This window comes from Pristiophorus japonicus, chromosome 14 (assembly GCF_044704955.1).
Source record: "Pristiophorus japonicus isolate sPriJap1 chromosome 14, sPriJap1.hap1, whole genome shotgun sequence".
NCBI lineage: Eukaryota > Metazoa > Chordata > Chondrichthyes > Pristiophoridae > Pristiophorus > Pristiophorus japonicus.
Window position 1 is genome coordinate 84,935,615 of NC_091990.1, and position 14,502 is coordinate 84,950,116.

The window sequence follows — 14,502 nt, forward strand, 5'->3', positions numbered from 1 at the left end:
GGTCGGGGAAGTTTGTGTCTGGTTCGGGGAAGTTTGTGTCTGGGTTTTCGAAGTTTGTGTGTGGGTCGGAGAAGTTTGTGTGTGTGGGTCGGGGAAGTTTGTGTCTGGGTTGGGGAAGTTTGTGTCTGGCTTTTAGAAGTTTGTGTGTGGGTCAGAGAAGTTTGTGTGTGGGTCGGAGAATTTTGTGTGTGGTTCGGTGAAGTTTGTGTGTGGGTCGGAGAAGTTTGTGTATGAGTCGGAGAAGTTTGTGTGTGGGTCGGCGAGGTTTGTGTGTGGGTCGGGGAAGTTCGTGTATGGGTCGGGGAAGTTTGTGTGTGGGTCGGAGAAGTTTGTGTTTTGGTCGGGGAGGTTTGTGTGTGGGTCGGGGAAGTTTGTGTGTGGGTCGGAGAAGTTTGTGTATGGGTCGGAGAAGTTTGTGTGTGTGGGTCGGGGAAGTTTGTGTGTGGGTCGGGAAAGTTTGTGTCTGGATCGGGGAAGTTTGTGCATGGGTCGGGGAAGTTTGTGTGTGGGTCGGAGAAGTTTGTGTGTGGGTCAGGGAAGTTTGTGTCTGGTTCGGGGAAGTTTGTGTGTGTGGGTCGGGGAAGTTTGTGTCTGGTTCGGGGAAGTTTGTGTCTGGGTTTTCGAAGTTTGTGTGTGGGTCGGAGAAGTTTGTGTGTGTGGGTCGGGGAAGTTTGTGTCTGGGTTGGGGAAGTTTGTGTCTGGCTTTTAGAAGTTTGTGTGTGGGTCAGAGAAGTTTGTGTGTGGGTCGGAGAAGTTTGTGTGTGGTTCGGTGAAGTTTGTGTGTGGGTCGTAGAAGTTTGTGTATGGGTCGGGGAAGTTTGTGTGTGGGTCGGAGAATTTTGTGCATGGGTCGGGGAAGTTTGTGTGTGAGTCGGAGAAGTTTGTGCCTCGGTCTGGAAAGTTTGTGTATGTGTGTCGGAGAAGTTTGTGTCTAGGTTGGAGAAGTTTGTGTCTCGGTTGGAGAAGTTTGTGTCTGGGTTGGAGAAGTTTTTGTGTGGGTCGGAGAAGTTTGTGTCTGTGTCGGAGAAGTTTGTGTCTGGGTTGGAGAAGTTTGTGTGTGGGTTGGATAAGTTTGTGTCTGGGTCGGAGTAGTTTGTGTGTGTGTCGGGGAATTTTGTGTTGGGTCGGGGAAGTTTGTATGTGGGTCGGAGAAGTTTTTGAGTGGGTCGGGGAAGTTTGTGTGTGGGTCGGGGAAATTTGTGTGTGGGTCGGAGAAGTTTGTGTGTGGGTCGGGGAAGTTTGTGTCTGAGTCGGAGATGTTTTTGTGTGGGTCGGGGAAATTTGTGTGTGGGTCGGGGAAGTTTGTGTGTGTGTCGGAAAAGTTTGTTTGTGGGTCAGAGAAGTTTGTGTGTGGGTCGGGGAAGTTTGTGCGTGGGTCGGGGAAGCTTGTGTGTGGGTCGGAGAAGTTTGTGTGTGCGTCGGGGAAGTTTGTGTCTGGTTCGGGGAAGTTTGTGTGTGTGGGTCGGGGAAGTTTGTGTCTGATTCGGGGAAGATTGTGTCTGGGTTTTCGAAGTTTGTGTGTGGGTCGGAGAAGTTTGTGTGTGTGGGTCGGGGAAGTTTGTGTCTGGGTCGGGGAAGTTTGTGTCTGGCTTTTAGAAGTTTGTGTGTGGGTCAGAGAAGTTTGTGTGTGGGTCGGAGAAGTTTGTGTGTGGGTCGGAGAAGTTTGTGTATGGGTCGGGGATGTTTGTGAGTGGGTCGGAGAATTTTGTGCATGGGTCGGGTAAGTTTGTGTATGGGTCGGGGAAGTTTATGTGTGGGTCAGAGAAGTTTGCGCCTCGGTCTGGAAAGTTTGTGTATGTGTGTCGGAGAAGTTTGTGTCTAGGTTGGAGAAGTTTGTGTCTGGGTTGGAGAAGTTTTTGTGTGGGTCGGAGAAGTTTGTGTCCGTGTCGGAGAAGTTTGTGTCTGGGTTAGAGAGGTTTGTGTGTGGGTCGGATAAGTTTGTGTCTGGGACGGAGTAGTTTGTGTGTGTGTCGGGGAATTTTGTGTTGGGTCGGGGAAGTTTGTATGTGGGTCGGAAAAGTTCGTGTGTGGGTCGGGGAAGTTTGTGTGTGGGTCGGGGAAATTTGTGTGTGGGTCAGAAAAGTTTGTGTGTGGGTCGGGGAAGTTTGTGTGTGGGTCGGAGATGTTTGTGTGTGGGTCGGGGAAGTTTGTGTGTGGTTCGGGGAAGTTTGTTTCTGATTCGGAGAAGTTTGTGTGTGGGTCCGGGAAGTTTGTGTGTGGGTCAGAGAAGTTTGTGTGTGTGGGTCGGGGAAGTTTGTGTGTGGGTCGAGAAAGTTTGTGTCTGGGTCGGGGAAGTTTGTGCGTGGGTCGGGGAAGTTTGTGTGTGGGTCGGAGAAGTTTGTGTGTGGGTCAGGGATGTTTGTGTGTGGGTCGGAGAAGTTTGTGTGTGGGTCGGAGAAGTTTGTGTCTGGTTCGGGGAAGTTTGTGTGTGTGGGTCGGGGAAGTTTGGGTCTGGTTCGGGGAAGTTTGTGTCTGGGTTTTCGAAGTTTGTGTGTGGGTCGGAGAAGTTTGTGTGTGTGGGTCGGGGAAGTTTGTGTCTGGGTCGGGGAAGTTTGTGTCTGGCTTATAGAAGTTTGTGTGTGGGTCAGAGAATTTGTGTGTGGGTCGGAGAATTTTGTGTGTGGTTCGGTGAAGTTTGTGTGTGGGTCGGAGAAGTTTGTGTATGAGTCGGAGAAGTTTGTGTGTGGGTCGGCGAGGTTTGTGTGTGGGTCGGGGAAGTTCGTGTATGGGTCGGGGAAGTTTGTGTGTGGTTCGGAGAAGTTTGTGTTTTGGTCGGGGAGGTTTGTGTGTGGGTCGGGGAAGTTTGTGTGTGGGTCGGAGAAGTTTGTGTATGGGTCGGAGAAGTTTGTGTGTGTGGGTCGGGGAAGTTTGTGTGTTTGTCGGGGAAGTTTGTGCGTGGGTCGGGGAAGTTTGTGTCTGGGTCGGAGAAGTTTGTATATGGCATCAGAGAAGTTGGTTTTTGGGTCGGAGAAGTTTGTGTCTGGGTCGGAGAAGTTTGTGTGTGTGGGTCGGGGAAGTTTGTGTCTGGGTCGGGGAAGTTTGTGTCTGGCTTTTAGAAGTTTCTGTGTGGGTCAGAGAAATTTGTGTGTGGGTCGGAGAAGTTTGTGTGTGGTTCGGTGAAGTTTGTGTGTGGGTCGGAGAAGTTTGTGTATGGGTCGGGGAAGTTTGTGAGTGGGTCGGAGAATTTTGTGCATGGGTCGGGGAAGTTTGTGTGTGGTACGGGGAAGTTTGTGTGTGGGTCGGAGAAGTTTGTGTCTAGTTCGGAGAAGTTTGTGTGTGGGTCAGGGAAGTTTATGTGTGGGTCGGAGAAGTTTGTGTGTGTGGGTCGGAGAAGTTTGTGCCTCGGTCTGGAAAGTTTGTGTATGTGTGTCGGAGAAGTTTGTGTCTTGGTCGGAGAAGTTTGTGTCTAGGTTGGAGAAGTTTGTGTTTGGGTTGGAGAAGTTTTTGTGTGGGTCGGAGAAGTTTGTGTCTGTGTCGGAGAAGTTTGTGTGTATGTCGGGGAATTTTGTGTTGGGTCGGGGAAGTTTGTATGTGGGTCGGAGAAGTTTTTGAGTGGGTCGGGCAAGTTTGTGTGTGGGTCGGGGAAATTTGTGTGTGGGTCGGAAAAGTTTGTGTGTGGGTCGGGGAAGTTTGTGTCTGGGTCGGAGATGTTTGTGTGTGGGTCGGGGAAGTTTGTGTGTGGGTCGGGGAAGTTTGTGTCTGGGTCGGAGAAGTTTGTGTGTGGGTCCGGGAAGTTTGTGTGTGGGTCGGAGAAGTTTGTGTGTGGGTCAGAGAAGTTTGTGTGTGTGGGTCGGGGAAGTTTGTGTGTGGGTCGGGAAAGTTTGTGTCTGGATCGGGGAAGTTTGTGCGTGGGTCGGGGAAGTTTGTGTGTGGGTCGGAGAAGTTTGTGTGTGGGTCGGGGAAGTTTGTGTCTGGTTCGGGGAAGTTTGTGTGTGTGGGTCGGGGAAGTTTGTGTCTGGTTCGGGGAAGTTTGTGTCTGGGTTTTCGAAGTTTGTGTGTGGGTCGGAGAAGTTTGTGTGTGTGGGTCGGAGAAGTTTGTGTCTGTGTCGGAGAAGTTTGTGTCTGGGTTGGAGAAGTTTGTGTGTGGGTCGGAGAAGTTTGTGTCTGGGTCGGAGAAGTTTGTGTGTGTGCGTCGGGGAAGTTTGTGTCTGGTTCGGGGAAGTTTGTGTGTGTGGGTCGGGGAAGTTTGTGTCTGGTTCGGGGAAGTTTGTGTCTGGGTTTTCGAAGTTTGTGTGTGGGTCGGAGAAGTTTGTGTGTGTGGGTCGGGGAAGTTTGTGTCTGGGTTGGGGAAGTTTGTGTCTGGCTTTTAGAAGTTTGTGTGTGGGTCAGAGAAGTTTGTGTGTGGGTCGGAGAAGTTTGTGTGTGGTTCGGTGAAGTTTGTGTGTGGGTCGTAGAAGTTTGTGTATGGGTCGGGGAAGTTTGTGTGTGGGTCGGAGAATTTTGTGCATGGGTCGGGGAAGTTTGTGTGTGAGTCGGAGAAGTTTGTGCCTCGGTCTGGAAAGTTTGTGTATGTGTGTCGGAGAAGTTTGTGTCTAGGTTGGAGAAGTTTGTGTCTAGGTTGGAGAAGTTTGTGTCTGGGTTGGAGAAGTTTTTGTGTGGGTCGGAGAAGTTTGTGTCTGTGTCGGAGAAGTTTGTGTCTGGGTTGGAGAAGTTTGTGTGTGGGTCGGATAAGTTTGTGTCTGGGTCGGAGTAGTTTGTGTGTGTGTCGGGGAATTTTGTGTTGGGTCGGGGAAGTTTGTATGTGGGTCGGAGAAGTTTTTGAGTGGGTCGGGGAAGTTTGTGTGTGGGTCGGGGTAATTTGTGTGTGGGTCGGAGAAGTTTGTGTGTGGGTCGGGGAAGTTTGTGTCTGAGTCGGAGATGTTTTTGTGTGGGTCGGGGAAATTTGTGTGTGGGTCGGGGAAGTTTGTGTGTGTGTCGGAAAAGTTTGTTTGTGGGTCAGAGAAGTTTGTGTGTGGGTCGGGGAAGTTTGTGCGTGGGTCGGGGAAGCTTGTGTGTGGGTCGGAGAAGTTTGTGTGTGCGTCGGGGAAGTTTGTGTCTGGTTCGGGGAAGTTTGTGTGTGTGGGTCGGGGAAGTTTGTGTCTGATTCGGGGAAGATTGTGTCTGGGTTTTCAAAGTTTGTGTGTGGGTCGGAGAAGTTTGTGTGTGTGGGTCGGGGAAGTTTGTGTCTGGGTCGGGGAAGTTTGTGTCTGGCTTTTAGAAGTTTGTGTGTGGGTCAGAGAAGTTTGTGTGTGGGTCGGAGAAGTTTGTGTGTGGGTCGGAGAAGTTTGTGTATGGGTCGGGGATGTTTGTGAGTGGGTCGGAGAATTTTGTGCATGGGTCGGGTAAGTTTGTGTATGGGTCGGGGAAGTTTATGTGTGGGTCAGAGAAGTTTGCGCCTCGGTCTGGAAAGTTTGTGTATGTGTGTCGGAGAAGTTTGTGTCTAGGTTGGAGAAGTTTGTGTCTGGGTTGGAGAAGTTTTTGTGTGGGTCGGAGAAGTTTGTGTCCGTGTCGGAGAAGTTTGTGTCTGGGTTAGAGAGGTTTGTGTGTGGGTCGGATAAGTTTGTGTCTGGGACGGAGTAGTTTGTGTGTGTGTCGGGGAATTTTGTGTTGGGTCGGGGAAGTTTGTATGTGGGTCGGAAAAGTTCGTGTGTGGGTCGGGGAAGTTTGTGTGTGGGTCGGGGAAATTTGTGTGTGGGTCAGAAAAGTTTGTGTGTGGGTCGGGGAAGTTTGTGTGTGGGTCGGAGATGTTTGTGTGTGGGTCGGGGAAGTTTGTGTGTGGTTCGGGGAAGTTTGTTTCTGATTCGGAGAAGTTTGTGTGTGGGTCCGGGAAGTTTGTGTGTGGGTCAGAGAAGTTTGTGTGTGTGGGTCGGGGAAGTTTGTGTGTGGGTCGAGAAAGTTTGTGTCTGGGTCGGGGAAGTTTGTGCGTGGGTCGGGGAAGTTTGTGTGTGGGTCGGAGAAGTTTGTGTGTGGGTCAGGGATGTTTGTGTGTGGGTCGGAGAAGTTTGTGTGTGTGCGTCGGGGAAGTTTGTGTCTGGTTCGGGGAAGTTTGTGTGTGTGGGTCGGGGAAGTTTGTGTCTGGTTCGGGGAAGTTTGTGTGTGTGGGTCGGGGAAGTTTGGGTCTGGTTCGGGGAAGTTTGTGTCTGGGTTTTCGAAGTTTGTGTGTGGGTCGGAGAAGTTTGTGTGTGTGGGTCGGGGAAGTTTGTGTCTGGGTCGGGGAAGTTTGTGTCTGGCTTATAGAAGTTTGTGTGTGGGTCAGAGAATTTGTGTGTGGGTCGGAGAATTTTGTGTGTGGTTCGGTGAAGTTTGTGTGTGGGTCGGAGAAGTTTGTGTATGAGTCGGAGAAGTTTGTGTGTGGGTCGGCGAGGTTTGTGTGTGGGTCGGGGAAGTTCGTGTATGGGTCGGGGAAGTTTGTGTGTGGTTCGGAGAAGTTTGTGTTTTGGTCGGGGAGGTTTGTGTGTGGGTCGGGGAAGTTTGTGTGTGGGTCGGAGAAGTTTGTGTATGGGTCGGAGAAGTTTGTGTGTGTGGGTCGGGGAAGTTTGTGTGTTTGTCGGGGAAGTTTGTGCGTGGGTCGGGGAAGTTTGTGTCTGGGTCGGAGAAGTTTGTATATGGCATCGGAGAAGTTGGTTTTTGGGTCGGAGAAGTTTGTGTCTGGGTCGGAGAAGTTTGTGTGTGTGGGTCGGGGAAGTTTGTGTCTGGGTCGGGGAAGTTTGTGTCTGGCTTTTAGAAGTTTCTGTGTGGGTCAGAGAAATTTGTGTGTGGGTCGGAGAAGTTTGTGTGTGGGTCGGAGAAGTTTGTGTGTGGGTCGGAGAAGTTTGTGTATGGGTCGGGGATGTTTGTGAGTGGGTCGGAGAATTTTGTGCATGGGTCGGGTAAGTTTGTGTATGGGTCGGGGAAGTTTATGTGTGGGTCAGAGAAGTTTGCGCCTCGGTCTGGAAAGTTTGTGTATGTGTGTCGGAGAAGTTTGTGTCTAGGTTGGAGAAGTTTGTGTCTGGGTTGGAGAAGTTTTTGTGTGGGTCGGAGAAGTTTGTGTCCGTGTCGGAGAAGTTTGTGTCTGGGTTAGAGAGGTTTGTGTGTGGGTCGGATAAGTTTGTGTCTGGGACGGAGTAGTTTGTGTGTGTGTCGGGGAATTTTGTGTTGGGTCGGGGAAGTTTGTATGTGGGTCGGAAAAGTTCGTGTGTGGGTCGGGGAAGTTTGTGTGTGGGTCGGGGAAATTTGTGTGTGGGTCAGAAAAGTTTGTGTGTGGGTCGGGGAAGTTTGTGTGTGGGTCGGAGATGTTTGTGTGTGGGTCGGGGAAGTTTGTGTGTGGTTCGGGGAAGTTTGTTTCTGATTCGGAGAAGTTTGTGTGTGGGTCCGGGAAGTTTGTGTGTGGGTCAGAGAAGTTTGTGTGTGTGGGTCGGGGAAGTTTGTGTGTGGGTCGAGAAAGTTTGTGTCTGGGTCGGGGAAGTTTGTGCGTGGGTCGGGGAAGTTTGTGTGTGGGTCGGAGAAGTTTGTGTGTGGGTCAGGGATGTTTGTGTGTGGGTCGGAGAAGTTTGTGTGTGTGCGTCGGGGAAGTTTGTGTCTGGTTCGGGGAAGTTTGTGTGTGTGGGTCGGGGAAGTTTGTGTCTGGTTCGGGGAAGTTTGTGTGTGTGGGTCGGGGAAGTTTGGGTCTGGTTCGGGGAAGTTTGTGTCTGGGTTTTCGAAGTTTGTGTGTGGGTCGGAGAAGTTTGTGTGTGTGGGTCGGGGAAGTTTGTGTCTGGGTCGGGGAAGTTTGTGTCTGGCTTATAGAAGTTTGTGTGTGGGTCAGAGAATTTGTGTGTGGGTCGGAGAATTTTGTGTGTGGTTCGGTGAAGTTTGTGTGTGGGTCGGAGAAGTTTGTGTATGAGTCGGAGAAGTTTGTGTGTGGGTCGGCGAGGTTTGTGTGTGGGTCGGGGAAGTTCGTGTATGGGTCGGGGAAGTTTGTGTGTGGTTCGGAGAAGTTTGTGTTTTGGTCGGGGAGGTTTGTGTGTGGGTCGGGGAAGTTTGTGTGTGGGTCGGAGAAGTTTGTGTATGGGTCGGAGAAGTTTGTGTGTGTGGGTCGGGGAAGTTTGTGTGTTTGTCGGGGAAGTTTGTGCGTGGGTCGGGGAAGTTTGTGTCTGGGTCGGAGAAGTTTGTATATGGCATCGGAGAAGTTGGTTTTTGGGTCGGAGAAGTTTGTGTCTGGGTCGGAGAAGTTTGTGTGTGTGGGTCGGGGAAGTTTGTGTCTGGGTCGGGGAAGTTTGTGTCTGGCTTTTAGAAGTTTCTGTGTGGGTCAGAGAAATTTGTGTGTGGGTCGGAGAAGTTTGTGTGTGGTTCGGTGAAGTTTGTGTGTGGGTCGGAGAAGTTTGTGTATGGGTCGGGGAAGTTGTGAGTGGGTCGGAGAATTTTGTGCATGGGTCGGGGAAGTTTGTGTGTGGTACGGGGAAGTTTGTGTGTGGGTCGGAGAAGTTTGTGTCTAGTTCGGAGAAGTTTGTGTGTGGGTCAGGGAAGTTTATGTGTGGGTCGGAGAAGTTTGTGTGTGTGGGTCGGAGAAGTTTGTGCCTCGGTCTGGAAAGTTTGTGTATGTGTGTCGGAGAAGTTTGTGTCTTGGTCGGAGAAGTTTGTGTCTAGGTTGGAGAAGTTTGTGTTTGGGTTGGAGAAGTTTTTGTGTGGGTCGGAGAAGTTTGTGTCTGTGTCGGAGAAGTTTGTGTGTATGTCGGGGAATTTTGTGTTGGGTCGGGGAAGTTTGTATGTGGGTCGGAGAAGTTTTTGAGTGGGTCGGGCAAGTTTGTGTGTGGGTCGGGGAAATTTGTGTGTGGGTCGGAAAAGTTTGTGTGTGGGTCGGGGAAGTTTGTGTCTGGGTCGGAGATGTTTGTGTGTGGGTCGGGGAAGTTTGTGTGTGGGTCGGGGAAGTTTGTGTCTGGGTCGGAGAAGTTTGTGTGTGGGTTCGGGAAGTTTGTGTGTGGGTCGGAGAAGTTTGTGTGTGGGTCAGAGAAGTTTGTGTGTGTGGGTCGGGGAAGTTTGTGTGTGGGTCGGGAAAGTTTGTGTCTGGATCGGGGAAGTTTGTGCGTGGGTCGGGGAAGTTTGTGTGTGGGTCGGAGAAGTTTGTGTGTGGGTCGGGGAAGTTTGTGTCTGGTTCGGGGAAGTTTGTGTGTGTGGGTCGGGGAAGTTTGTGTCTGGTTCGGGGAAGTTTGTGTCTGGGTTTTCGAAGTTTGTGTGTGGGTCGGAGAAGTTTGTGTGTGTGGGTCGGAGAAGTTTGTGTCTGTGTCGGAGAAGTTTGTGTCTGGGTTGGAGAAGTTTGTGTGTGGGTCGGAGAAGTTTGTGTCTGGGTCGGAGAAGTTTGTGTGTGTGCGTCGGGGAAGTTTGTGTCTGGTTCGGGGAAGTTTGTGTGTGTGGGTCGGGGAAGTTTGTGTCTGGTTCGGGGAAGTTTGTGTCTGGGTTTTCGAAGTTTGTGTGTGGGTCGGAGAAGTTTGTGTGTGTGGGTCGTGGAAGTTTGTGTCTGGGTCGGAGAAGTTTGTGTCTGGCTTTTAGAAGTTTGTGTGTGGGTCAGAGAAGTTTGTGTGTGGGTCGGAGAATTTTGTGTGTGGTTCGGTGAAGTTTGTGTGTGGGTCGGAGAAGTTTGTGTATGAGTCGGAGAAGTTTGTGTGTGGGTCGGCGAGGTTTGTGTGTGGGTCGGGGAAGTTCGTGTATGGGTCGGGGAAGTTTGTGTGTGGTTCGGAGAAGTTTGTGTTTTGGTCGGGGAGGTTTGTGTGTGGGTCGGGGAAGTTTGTGTGTGGGTCGGAGAAGTTTGTGTATGGGTCGGAGAAGTTTGTGTGTGTGGGTCGGGGAAGTTTGTGTGTTTGTCGGGGAAGTTTGTGCGTGGGTCGGGGAAGTTTGTGTCTGGGTCGGAGAAGTTTGTATATGGCATCGGAGAAGTTGGTTTTTGGGTCGGAGAAGTTTGTGTCTGGGTCGGAGAAGTTTGTGTGTGTGGGTCGGGGAAGTTTGTGTCTGGTTCGGGGAAGTTTGTGTGTGTGGGTCGGGGAAGTTTGTGTCTGGTTCGGGGAAGTTTGTGTCTAGGTTTTCGAAGTTTGTGTGTGGGTTGGAGAAGTTTGTGTGTGTGGGTCGGGGAAGTTTGTGTCTGGGTCGGGGAAGTTTGTGTCTGGCTTTTAGAAGTTTGTGTGTGGGTCAGAGAAGTTTGTGTGTGGGTCGGAGAAGTTTGTGTGTGGTTCGGTGAAGTTTGTGTGTGGGTCGGAGAAGTTTGTGTATGGGTCGGGGAAGTTTGTGTGTGGGTCGGAGAATTTTGTGCATGGGTCTGGGAAGTTTGTGTGTGGGTCGGAGAAGTTTGTGCCTCGGTCTGGAAAGTTTGTGTATGTGTGTCGGAGAAGTTTGTGTCTTGGTCGGAGAAGTTTGTGTCTAGGTTGGAGAAGTTTGTGTCTGGGTTGGAGAAGTTTTTGTGTGGGTCGGAGAAGTTTGTGTCTGTGTCGGAGAAGTTTGTGTCTGGGTTGGAGAAGTTTGTGTCTGGGTCGGGGAAGTTTGTGTGTGGGTCGGATGAGTTTGTGTCTGGGTCGGAGTAGTTTGTGTGTGTGTCGGGGAATTTTGTGTTGGGTCGGGGAAGTTTGTATGTGGGTCGGAGAAGTTTTTGAGTGGGTCGGGGAAGTTTGTGTGTTGGTCGGGGAAGTTTGTGAGTGGGTCGGAGAAGTTTGTGTGCGGGTCGGGGAAGTTTGTGTCTGGGTCGGAGATGTTTGTGTGTGGGTCGGGGAAGTTTGTGTGTGGGTCGGGGAAGTTTGTGTCTGGGTCGGAGAAGTTTGTGTATGGGTCAGGGAAGTTTGTGTGTGGGTCGGAGAATTTTGTGCATGGGTCGGGGAAGTGTGTGTGTGGGTCGGGGAAGTTTCTGTGTGGGTCGGGGAAGTTTGTGTGTGGGTCGGAGAAGTTTGTGTGTGGGTCGGCGAGGTTTGTGTGTGGGTCGGGGAAGTTCGTGTATGGGTCGGGGAAGTTTGTGTGTGGTTCGGAGAAGTTTGTGTTTTGGTCGGGGAGGATTGTGTGTGGGTCGGGGAAGTTTGTGTGTGGGTCGGAGAAGTTTGTGTGTTGGTCGGGGAGGTTTGTGTGTGGGTCGGGGAAGTTTTTGAGTGGGTCGGGGAAGTTTGTGTGTTGGTCGGGGAAGTTAGTTTGTGGGTCGGAGAAGTTTGTGCGTGGGTCGGGGAAGTTTGTGTGTGGGCGTCGGGGAAGTTTGTGTCTGGTTCGGGGAAGTTTGTGTGTGTGGGTCGGGGAAGTTTGTGTCTGGTTCGGGGAAGTTTGTGTCTGGGTTTTCGAAGTTTGTGTGTGGGTCGGAGAAGTTTGTGTGTGTGGGTCGGGGAAGTTTGTGTCTGGGTCGGGGAAGTTTGTGTCTGGCTTTTAGAAGTTTGTGTGTGGGTCAGAGAAGTTTGTGTGTGGGTCGGAGAATTTTGTGTGTGGTTCGGTGAAGTTTGTGTGTGGGTCGGAGAAGTTTGTGTATGAGTCGGAGAAGTTTGTGTGTGGGTCGGCGAGGTTTGTGTGTGGGTCGGGGAAGTTCGTGTATGGGTCGGGGAAGTTTGTGTGTGGGTCGGAGAAGTTTGTGTTTTGGTCGGGGAGATTTGTGTGTGGGTCGGGGAAGTTTGTGTGTGGGTCGGAAAAGTTTGTGTATGGGTCGGAGAAGTTTGTGTGTGTGGGTCGGGGAAGTTTGTGTGTGGGTCGGGAAAGTTTGTGTCTGGATCGGGGAAGTTTGTGTGTGTGGGTCGGGGAAGTTTGTGTCTGAGTCGGAGATGTTTGTGTCTGGGTTTTCGAAGTTTGTGTGTGGGTCGGGGAAATTTGTGTGTGGGTCGGGGAAGTTTGTGCGTAGGTCGGGGAAGTTTGTGTGTGGGTCGGAGATGTTTGTGTGTGGGTCGGAGAAGTTTGTGTGTGTGCGTCGGGGAAGTTTGTGTCTGGTTCGGGGAAGTTTGTGTGTGGGTCGGGGAAATTTGTGTGTGGGTCGGGGAAGTTTGTGTGTGGGTCGGAGAAGTTTGTTTGTGGGTCAGAGAAGTTTGTGTGAGGGTCGGAGAAGTTTGTGTGTGGGTCGGGGAAGCTTGTGTGTGGGTCGGAGAAGTTTGTGTGTGCGTCGGGGAAGTTTGTGTGTGTGGGTCGGGGAAGTTTGTGTCTGGTTCGGGGAAGTTTGTGTGTGTGGGTCGGGGAAGTTTGTGTCTGGTTCGGGGAAGTTTGTGTGTGTGGGTCGGGGAAGTTTGTGTCTGATTCGGGGAAGTTTGTGTGTGTGGGTCGGGGAAGTTTGTGTCTGATTCGGGGAAGTTTGTGTGTGTGGGTCGGGGAAGTTTGTGTCTGATTCGGGGAAGATTGTGTCTGGCTTTTAGAAGTTTGTGTGTGGGTCAGAGAAGTTTGTGTGTGGGTCGGAGAAGTTTGTGTGTGGGTCGGAGAAGTTTGTGTATGGGTCGGAGAAGTTTGTGTGTGGGTCGGAGAAGTTTGTGTGTGGGTCGGAGAAGTTTGTGTGTGTGGTTCGGGGAAGTTTGTGTCTGATTCGGGGAAGATTGTGTCTGGGTTTTCGAAGTTTGTGTGTGGGTCGGAGAAGTTTGTGTGTGTGGGTCGGGGAAGTTTGTGTCTGATTCGGGGAAGATTGTGTCTGGGTTTTCGAAGTTTGTGTGTGGGTCGGAGAAGTTTGTGTGTGTGGGTCGGGGAAGTTTGTGTCTGGGTTTTCGAAGTTTGTGTGTGGGTCAGAGAAGTTTGTGTGTGGGTCGGAGAAGTTTGTGTGTGGGTCGGAGAAGTTTGTGTATGGGTCGGGGATGTTTGTGAGTGGGTCGGAGAATTTTGTGCATGGGTCGGGGAAGTTTGTGTATGGGTCGGGGAAGTTTATGTGTGGGTCGGATAAGTTTGCGCCTCGGTCTGGAAAGTTTGTGTATGTGTGTCGGAGAAGTTTGTGTCTAGGTTGGAGAAGTTTGTGTCTAGGTTGGAGAAGTTTGTGTCTAGGTTGGAGAAGTTTGTGTCTAGGTTGGAGAAGTTTGTGTCTGGGTCGGAGATGTTTGTGTGTGGGTCGGGGAAGTTTGTGTGTGGGTCCGGGAAGTTTGTGTGTGGGTCAGAGAAGTTTGTGTGTGTGGGTCGGGGAAGTTTGTGTGTGGGTCCGGGAAGTTTGTGTGTGGGTCAGAGAAGTTTGTGTGTGGGTCAGAGAAGTTTGTGTGTGGGTCAGAGAAGTTTGTGTGTGGGTCCGGGAAGTTTGTGTGTGGGTCAGAGAAGTTTGTGTGTGTGGGTCGGGGAAGTTTCTGCGTGGGTCGGGGAAGTTTGTGTGTGGGTCGGAGAAGTTTGTGTGTGGGTCAGGGATGTTTGTGTGTGGGTCGGAGAAGTTTGTGTGTGTGCGTCGGGGAAGTTTGTGTCTGGTTCGGGGAAGTTTGTGTGTGTGGGTCGGGGAAGTTTGTGTCTGGGTCGGGGAAGTTTGTGTCTGGCTTTTAGAAGTTTGTGTGTGGGTCAGAGAATTTGTGTGTGGGTCGGAGAATTTTGGGTGTGGTTCGGTGAAGTTTGTGTGTGGGTCGGAGAAGTTTGTGTAAGAGTCGGAGAAGTTTGTGTGTGGGTCGGCGAGGTTTGTGCGTGGGTCGGGGAAGTTCGTGTATGGGTCGGAGAAGTTTGTGTGTGTGGGTCGGGGAAGTTTGTGTGTGGGTCGGGGATGTTTGTGTGTGGTTCGGAGAAGTTTGTGTGTGGGTCGGGGAAGTTTGTGTGTGGGTCGGAGAAGTTTGTGTATGGGTCGGAGAAGTTTGTGTGTGTGGGTCGGGGAAGTTTGTGTGTTTGTCGGGGAACTTTGTGCGTGGGTCGGGGAAGTTTGTGTCTGGGTCGGAGAAGTTTGTATATGGCATCAGAGAAGTTCGTTTTTGGGTCGGAGAAGTTTGTGTCTGGGTCGGAGAAGTTTGTGTGTGTGGGTCGGGGAAGTTTGTGTCTGGGTCGGGGACGTTTGTGTCTGGCTTTTAGAAGTTTCTGTGTGGGTCAGAGAAGTTTGTGTGTGGGTCGGAGAAGTTTGTGTGTGGTTCGGTGAAGTTTGTGTGTGGGTCGGAGAAGTTTGTGTTGGGTCGGGGAAGTTTGTATGTGGGTCGGAGAAGTTTTTGAGTGGGTCGGACAAGTTTGTGTGTGGGTCGGGGAAATTTGTGTGTGGGTCGGAAAAGTTTGTGTGTGGGTCGGGGAAGTTTGTGTCTGAGTCGGAGAAGTTTGTGTGTGGGTCGGAGAAGTTTGTGTATGAGTCGGAGAAGTTTGTGTGTGGGTCGGCGAGGTTTGTGTGTGGGTCGGGGAAGTTCGTGTATGGGTCGGGGAAGTTTGTGTGTGGTTCGGAGAAGTTTGTGTTTTGGTCGGGGAGGTTTGTGTGTGGGTCGGGGAAGTTTGTGTGTGGGTCGGAGAAGTTTGTGTATGGGTCGGAGAAGTTTGTGTGTGTGGGTCGGGGAAGTTTGTGTGTTTGTCGGGGAAGTTTGTGCGTGGGTCGGGGAAGTTTGTGTCTGGGTCGGAGAAGTTTGTATATGGCATCGGAGAAGTTGGTTTTTGGGTCGGAGATGTTTGTGTCTGGGTCGGGGAAGTTTGTGTGTGGGTCGGGGAAGTTTG